The sequence below is a fragment of the Mastomys coucha genome, unplaced genomic scaffold (genome assembly GCF_008632895.1).
Source record: "Mastomys coucha isolate ucsf_1 unplaced genomic scaffold, UCSF_Mcou_1 pScaffold6, whole genome shotgun sequence".
NCBI classification, from domain to species: domain Eukaryota; kingdom Metazoa; phylum Chordata; class Mammalia; order Rodentia; family Muridae; genus Mastomys; species Mastomys coucha.
In genome coordinates, this window is record NW_022196912.1 from 100,771,240 (window position 1) to 100,778,952 (window position 7,713).

Genomic DNA, 7,713 nt, shown 5'->3' on the forward strand with positions numbered 1-7,713 from the left:
CTCTCTCTCTCTCTCTCTCTCTCTCATTGATCTCATTATATACAGCCAGGAACCCTCAGTTCCACCTGGCTCAACATCCTGAGTCCTGGCATGGCAGGTGTGCTCCATGGTGGCAGGTGTGCACTGTGCTGGCATGGCAGGTGTGTGCCATCATGGCAGGTGTGTACCATCATGGCAGGTGTACAGCATGGTTCCTACATCATCTTTTTTTTTTTTTCCTTTTTCACCACTGTTGCTTTCTACTGTGATGAAAAAGAAAGGGTAAAGGAGAGGAACTTTTAAGACTCTCTCATGTTTCTGTAAAAGTGGGCTCAAAGAAGGATCAAGTACCCTTCTTTCATTTAACAATGCATATATTTAAACTCAGAAAGCTTGGTAAATATGGAAGAAAAATACTAAGTTCTAAAAACATTCATGAAGTTTTGCTTGTGTTTGTTATCTGTTTTTGGTTTTTTTTGGAGAGTTTTTTGTTGTTGTTGTTGTTTTGACTGATTCAAATGAAGATATCTTAGAAAAATGTTTGATGAAGTAAAGAGAATTTTTGCCTTATTAGGGATTACAAACTTCTCCTGATTAAAAAGAAATGCAGAGGAAAGTCCATTAATTATGTAGAATATAAGATAAGTCTGCAGAAAATTGAACACAAAGTACAACTCAGGAGCGACACTAAGAGTTCATCGGAAACTCTTAATGATTTCCAAAAATTGTTGGGAGATATTAATTGGCCCACAATGGATTAACTACTCAAGAGCTAAATAATTTCTTTCAAACTTTACGGGGTGATAAAGATTTAAATAGTCCAAGAAAATCATCAGCTGAGGCTGAGAGAGAAGTGACTCTGGTGGAAAGACGTTACAGGAGGCACACACGTGAGTCACTTGGATCCTACGCTTGACTAGATTTTAGTTATTGTGCCTTGTATTCATTTTCCCACGGGAATTCTTTTGTAAAGAGAAGATTTTACATTAGGATAGATATGTTTAGCATACAGAGTGGAAAATTAAAGACCTATATAGAAAAATGTCTCTGAATTGATTCTAAAAGGAAAAATGAAACTTCATCAATTAGCAGGACTAGATCCAGCACAAATCATGTTATCTTTTACTAATGCAAAATTACCTCATTATGGGCAGAGAGTGAACATCAGCAAAGGGCTTGCAATAATTTTTTGAGGGAAATTAATAACAAATACCCCAAAAGGAAGTGACTTCAGTTTATAAAAAGAACTAATTGGACTCCCTCTCATGGAGTAAGAGGAACACCAATTTCTGGAGTCCCTAAATTCTATACTGATGCAAATAAGTCAGGAAAGGTAGGCTAAAAGTCTAAAGAATATAAGTAAAATAATTCAAAGTCTGTATGACGTAATTAAAAAATCAGAGTTGTATATAATTCTTATGGTATTACATGATTTTCCTGAATCTCTTAATATAGTTACTGACTCTCAATATGCAGAAAGAGTTGTTTTGCATATAGAAACCGCTGATTTGGAGTTAACTTCACTGTTTATTCAACAAGTAATCAGAAACAGAAATCATCCATTATGTAACACATATCCAACTCCATAAAGGTCTACCAGGCCCTCTAGCACAAGATCGTGATGAATTTGGTCAACTATTAATAGGAAACTTGCTAGAAGCTTCAGAACTTCATTTTAAAATACAATATTAACAGTAAAAGTTTAAAGGGGATTTTTTTCTATTACTTGACAACACACTGAAGAAATTATAAGGAAATGTCTTACTTGTTCTCTGTATAACCAAACTCCATTAACTAGAAGGAGGTACCCTAAAGGTCCCCAAAGAAATGAAATTTTGCAAATGGATATGTTTCAGTTTGCAGAGTTTAGAAAAGTTAAAATATGTGCACTATAGCATAGGCACATATTCAGGATTTCAATGGGCACTCCTTTAAGTTCTGAAGAGGATGGTTTTGTAATTACACATTTACTAGAAGTTATGGCAAGCATAGGGATACCAGGACACGTTAAGACTGACAATACTCCAGCATATGTTTCTAGTAAAATGAAGTAACTTTTTTTTGCTTATTACAATAGAAAGCATATTGCAGGTATCCCACACAACCCTACAGAACAAGCAGTTGCAGAAAGATCTAATCATACTTTTAAAGGGATACATAACAAACAAAAAGGGGTAACAAAGACCCCCCCAGAGAAAAATTACATAATACTTTATTAACTTTAAATTTTTAAAACACTAATGAACAATAAAACAAAACAAACAAGCAAACAAAACACTTGCTAAGAGACATTGGATTATGGGAAAGACTGCTGAACCAACCCAGCCTGTTTATATTAAAGATGTCCTAAGTTCAGAATGGAAGGAAGGAAATGTGTTGTATTGAGAAAGAGGTTTTATCTTTGTTTCAACAAGAGAAGAAAAGATATAGATTCCTTTAAAACTAATAAAGATTAAATTTGACCAGAGAAGACCTCCAGAAGACTCTGACTTCAAACATGTAAGGAATCAAGAAGACCAACAAAACGTATAACATAAAATGCTGATCCCTCTTCATGGGAACAGCTCTGAGAGTGGCTGAGACATGAAAATGTCTCCAGCCAGGAGTTCAGCTACACATAACCAATAAATCTTGTTGGCCACAGAATCCTCAGGACTGATGCCATCCTTTCAAATGGCAGGGGTGAAAATTATATTACAGTCTGATTACACAGTCCAAACTAACTTATGAAGAAAAACAGATGCCTTACCTGATCAAGCTGAGAGCAGAGAATCTGCCCTCTTTAACTGAATTGTGCACACTGCATACATATACTACTACAAACATGTATATTACCTGTGAAAGTTTATATGTTTACAGAACAAAAGCATCAGACACCAGTAAAGTTAAAGCAGTCGTGCAAGATTTACCCTCGAGGATCCTGAGAAGAATGCTGAGAGGCTGAGCCATATTTATTCTAGCATCCTGCTTGATCCAGTCTCAGACTACCTCAATAGCTATTTCATCAAAACTTGCTTCCAGGACCATTTCAAAATGGCTACTAAGATTGCCCAGCCTTACAGTCTATTCCAGTCAGGACTTCACTTAAGCCCTGCGATTTCACATCACATAGAGACTAGACAATAAATGTTACAGCTAGCTTTCTTAAGACTGGCATATAACCCAACTTTCTATGGGTCCCCAAAAGGGATGCTTGCCCCATACAACAGGAAGTAATTTTAAGAGAATGATGCCCCCATTTCCAAGAGGTGGGATGGGTGGCTTTGGTCTTTCAATGGTGGTGGATGTTTAATCATCCTTTAAGGGAGACTAGTCTCAAGTTGTTTATGGTCTTAGTCAGGGAGTAAACAAGGTAAGGGAGGTTAGATTCAGGGATCTCCTTTTCTCTTTTTCTTTTCTCTATCTTTCTCTCCCTCCTATCTACTACTATTAAAGGAAGGTAGGGAGAAGGGATGAAAAGAAAAAGGTGGGGTAGAAGAATGATATAATAAAGGGTTAAAGGGTAGGTTACTCAATCTACATTTTCACCAAAAAGCATTAATAAACCGAATATTTTACATTTGGTACAGAATTTGCACATTGATACAAATTTAAGGTTATATTTTGTTATTACCTACTGTAGATATGTTTCAACTCTTGTTTAAGGTATTATATCTAATTAATTCCTTAAAATGCAATGTGAAGTTCTAGTTCTTTGAAAGTTGCAAACTGTTTAGTTTATAACTAAGAAGTGCAAATTAGTAATCAGTCAACAAAACTTATGGTCATGTTAGATACTAGTTTAGTTAGTTACAAAAATATATTTCCTATGTTGAACAAATAGTAAATAGTGAGAAACAAATAATTTGGATATATTGTAGATAGATGGTCTTCAAAAACCTCAGAGTTCACAGAATACGGCATTTAAAGTTTTTTTGGTTTTTTTTTTTTTTTTTTTTTTTTTTTTTTTTTTTTTTTTTTTTTTTTTTTTTTTTTTTTTTTTTTTTTTGATTTTTCGAGACAGGGTTTCTCTGTGTAGCCCTGGCTGTCCTGGAACTCACTCTGTAGACCAGGCTGGCCTCGAACTCAGAAATCCACCTGCCTCTGCCTCCCAAGCGCTGGGATTAAAGGCTTGTGCCACCACCGCCCGTTAAAGTTGTTTCTTAATAAAAGGCCTTTTTGACAGTGAGACATGTCAGCTGCTGACAGCAATCCCATCCTACTTCAAAGACGTTAATGAGCATTGAAGAACCTCCACATGGAGTTTTCGTCAAAAGTGGGAAGCTAGCCACTGGGCAAGAAACTGCCCCTGTCTCCAACTTGACAGCATACTGTTCAAGCTAAGGACAAGCAGGGAAGACAACTGCGGAGCTTTGCCAAGACAAGGTATGCAGTCCCTCATAATTCCTGCTTCACAGAAAAGTCTGGCAGATATTTGAGCCAAAAGGCTGAGGATGATGCTCCAATGTTGCAGACAAACTTCGCAGTGACTGTCCAGGCAGCCACCCGTCTCTCTTTCCTATAGAGTTGAAAGCCACTTCTGCACTTCCTGCTTTCTCAGGTGATATTTATTCCTTCTCAGGTCTCTGGTGGAGTTGAAGATTTGATAGCCACAGTCTCACAAGTAAGCTTAAGTTGTTTAGGATTTAAGAAAATGTTTTAAAGTCTACAAAGATATTCTTAGGCTGATGAACTCAAGCTATAATAGAAAATTGTTTAACTAAAGAACTCTGAACTTGCCAAGATAGGTTAGATAATAAGTATATTATCCAAGGTTGTCAAATAAAGATGGACTGTACATTATAATATAATTTTACCTGAGTTTTTATAATTATTATTATTGTTTATAGTTATTAATATAAGAAAACAAGCTGGGCTGGCGAGATGGCTCAGCGGGTAAGAGCACTGACTACTCTTCTGAAGGTCCTGAGTTCAGATCCCAGCAACCACATGGTGGTTCACAGCCACCTGTAATGAGATCGGACGCCCTCTTCTGGTGCATCTGAAGACAGTGAATTATGCAGAGCCAGAGCGAGCGGGGCCTGAGCGAGAGGGACTGGCAGAAGGTCCTGGGTTCAGTTCCCAGCAGCCACACACATGATAGCTCACGGTCATCTGTATAGCTACAGTGTACTCATACACATAAAATAAAATAAAACAAATCTAAAAAAGCAAAAAAACAAAAAACAAAAAAAAAGAAAAAAGAAAAAAGAAAACAAGCCTTTTGTTGGGCTAACGAGGGAGGTGTTAGGGGATGGTTTTGTGCACTGTGTATTCAGATGCTGATTTCTGTGTCCAGGAATCTGGTTGCAGTTAGACACTGGCATTGTCAATCATCTCCAGTGTCAATGTTTCATAAAAATTATTTTTTATCACCTCTGATTGGTTAATCAGCCTTAGAGGATTAGAATAGATGAGCATCTGCCCAGTTATAGGGCTTGCAACCTTTTAATAAATTTCTTAGTTGTCTGTGTCATTTGTTTGGTACCTAAAATGGACTAGAGCAGGCATAGGGGTAGAAACACTCTGTCATTATTTGGGAACAAAGGGAACAAAGGAAAAACCGCAGTTACTTTTACAGAGCCCTTCTCTGAAAAGCCAAGTCCTTATCTAATTTCTCTATCTAGTGGCATTTAAAACTACTGACCCCAAACTTTTCGAACCATCTCCCAACTTGTAGCCATGACGTAGACCCCCCAGCTTTTTTTTTTTTTTAAGATTCATTTATTTATTTTATGTATATGTGAAGGAAGCCGGCCCGCAGTTTCCTTCTAAACGTGGGTGATTCACGAACGGGGAAGTCGAGATCCTGTGAACATAAGCGGGTTAGGAGACACAAGGAATACACCAAGTAAATGCTTATCAAGGTGTGATCTTTACTTAGTGAATCGGGATATTTATACCTGAGGCAAAACAGTCTTATGTCTTTTAGCATATAAGTGAGAACAGGGAACAAGCATATCAGTACATATCAGTCATGTAAATAAGCCCCTGCAAGCGAGGGCTCCAGGCAGGAAAGCGGATTAAAGTTTTAGTTCTTTTTGAATTCTGGGCTCCCGGTTCTGGCTTAATCCCTGGAGCTGACTCCAGACACCTGATGGGCCGAGCCGAGCTGCTGCCTCGGGAGTTCAATTGAGGGGTCCCAATGAGGTCAGCAGGAACAGTACATATATGAGTACACTGTTGCTCTCTTCAGACACACCAGAAGAGGGCATTGAATCCCATTACAGATGGTTGTGAGCCAGCATTTGGTTGCTGGGAATTAAACTGGGGACCTCGGGAAGAGTGGTCAGTCCTCTTAATCACTGAGCCATCTCTCCAGCCCTGACCCTTGACTCTTAACAGCAGCTCTTTTTATATGTACCATTGCAGCCACATAATGGAGCTGAGACTCACATCAGCACCACACCATTTGACTCTACTCATCTTAGGTGAGACTCACATCAGTAATACTTGGCCCCCATGCATCTTGTCTAGACTTGTTCTCAGCATGGGTGGGGTTGAAGAATTTATCAAAGTCACTCTCAATATGAGGCATCCGTAATTCCTGAATCCAGGGGCCTGAACATCTTACAGTCTCTTTCCCCTGTGCCTGCTCTGTCCATCCCCTACTTCTCTAGTTTCCTCTGCCCTCAAAGCCTGGCTCTGCCACTGAGTCTTCAGTGAGATGCTTTTAAACTTCACTCACTTACATATTGATAATTTATACCTTGTCTTTCTCTTTCTCTCTCTTTTTTTACTCCTTCCTTCCTTACTCCTTCCTTTGTATCTTTTTCTTTTGTTCATTTTTTCTTCCTCTCTTTCCTCTGTCTCTTTGTGGAAAAGGTAGGGCAGGCATAATGGCGCATGCCTTTGACCCCAGGAGACACAGGTGGATCTCTGAGTTTGAGGCCAGCCTGATCTATATACTGAATTCTGGGCTAGCCAAGACTACATAAAACTCTTAAAAAACAAAAGCCACCCATAACATTGCAAAGGCACCCAGGTGGTGGCCAGTGTTAGACGTGGGTTATTTATCACCCTCCAGGCAGGGATGGATGGAGACTCTCTCTGTTCACTGTCATTTCCCTAGCATCTAACTGAACAAGTGTTTAACATGTGCTTGTACCCTAGATGGATTATTCAGACTGATGAGTGTGAAGAATCCATTCGTTCTTACATTCTCAGACTTGTTTATTTCAGTATGAACATCTGGAATCTGCTCTATGACTAAGAAGGGCTGACTGCTGAGGACCTAGAATTAAAATAGGGCCTGGCTCTGGCTGAGGCTAAAACCTGGGCATGCCAGACAGGGTGTCTGTCACTGAACTGTGGCCCAGAAACTGGAATACGAGTGATATAAGTGACTTTTTTTTACTATCAAGTATCTATCCTCCTAATTAGCACACTAATTTCCCTTTCGAGAATTGCCTCTTTTGGGGCTGGTGAGATGGTTCAGTGGTTAGGAATACATACTGCTCTTACAGAGATCCAGCCAGAATTGGATTCTCAGCACCCACATTGGGCAGCTCACACCCACTTGTAATGTCAGCTACAGAGGATCTGATGTCCCTTCTATACTGTTCAGGCACCTATATTTATATGTATATATTCATACCCAGATACACATGTATTCACATAGTATAAAATAATAATAAGTCTTTTAAAAATGACTCTTTTGGGCTGGAGAGATAGCTCAGCTGTTAAAAGCACTAACTGCTCTGCCAGAGGTCCTGAGTTCAATTCCCAGCAACCACATGGTGGCTCACAACCATC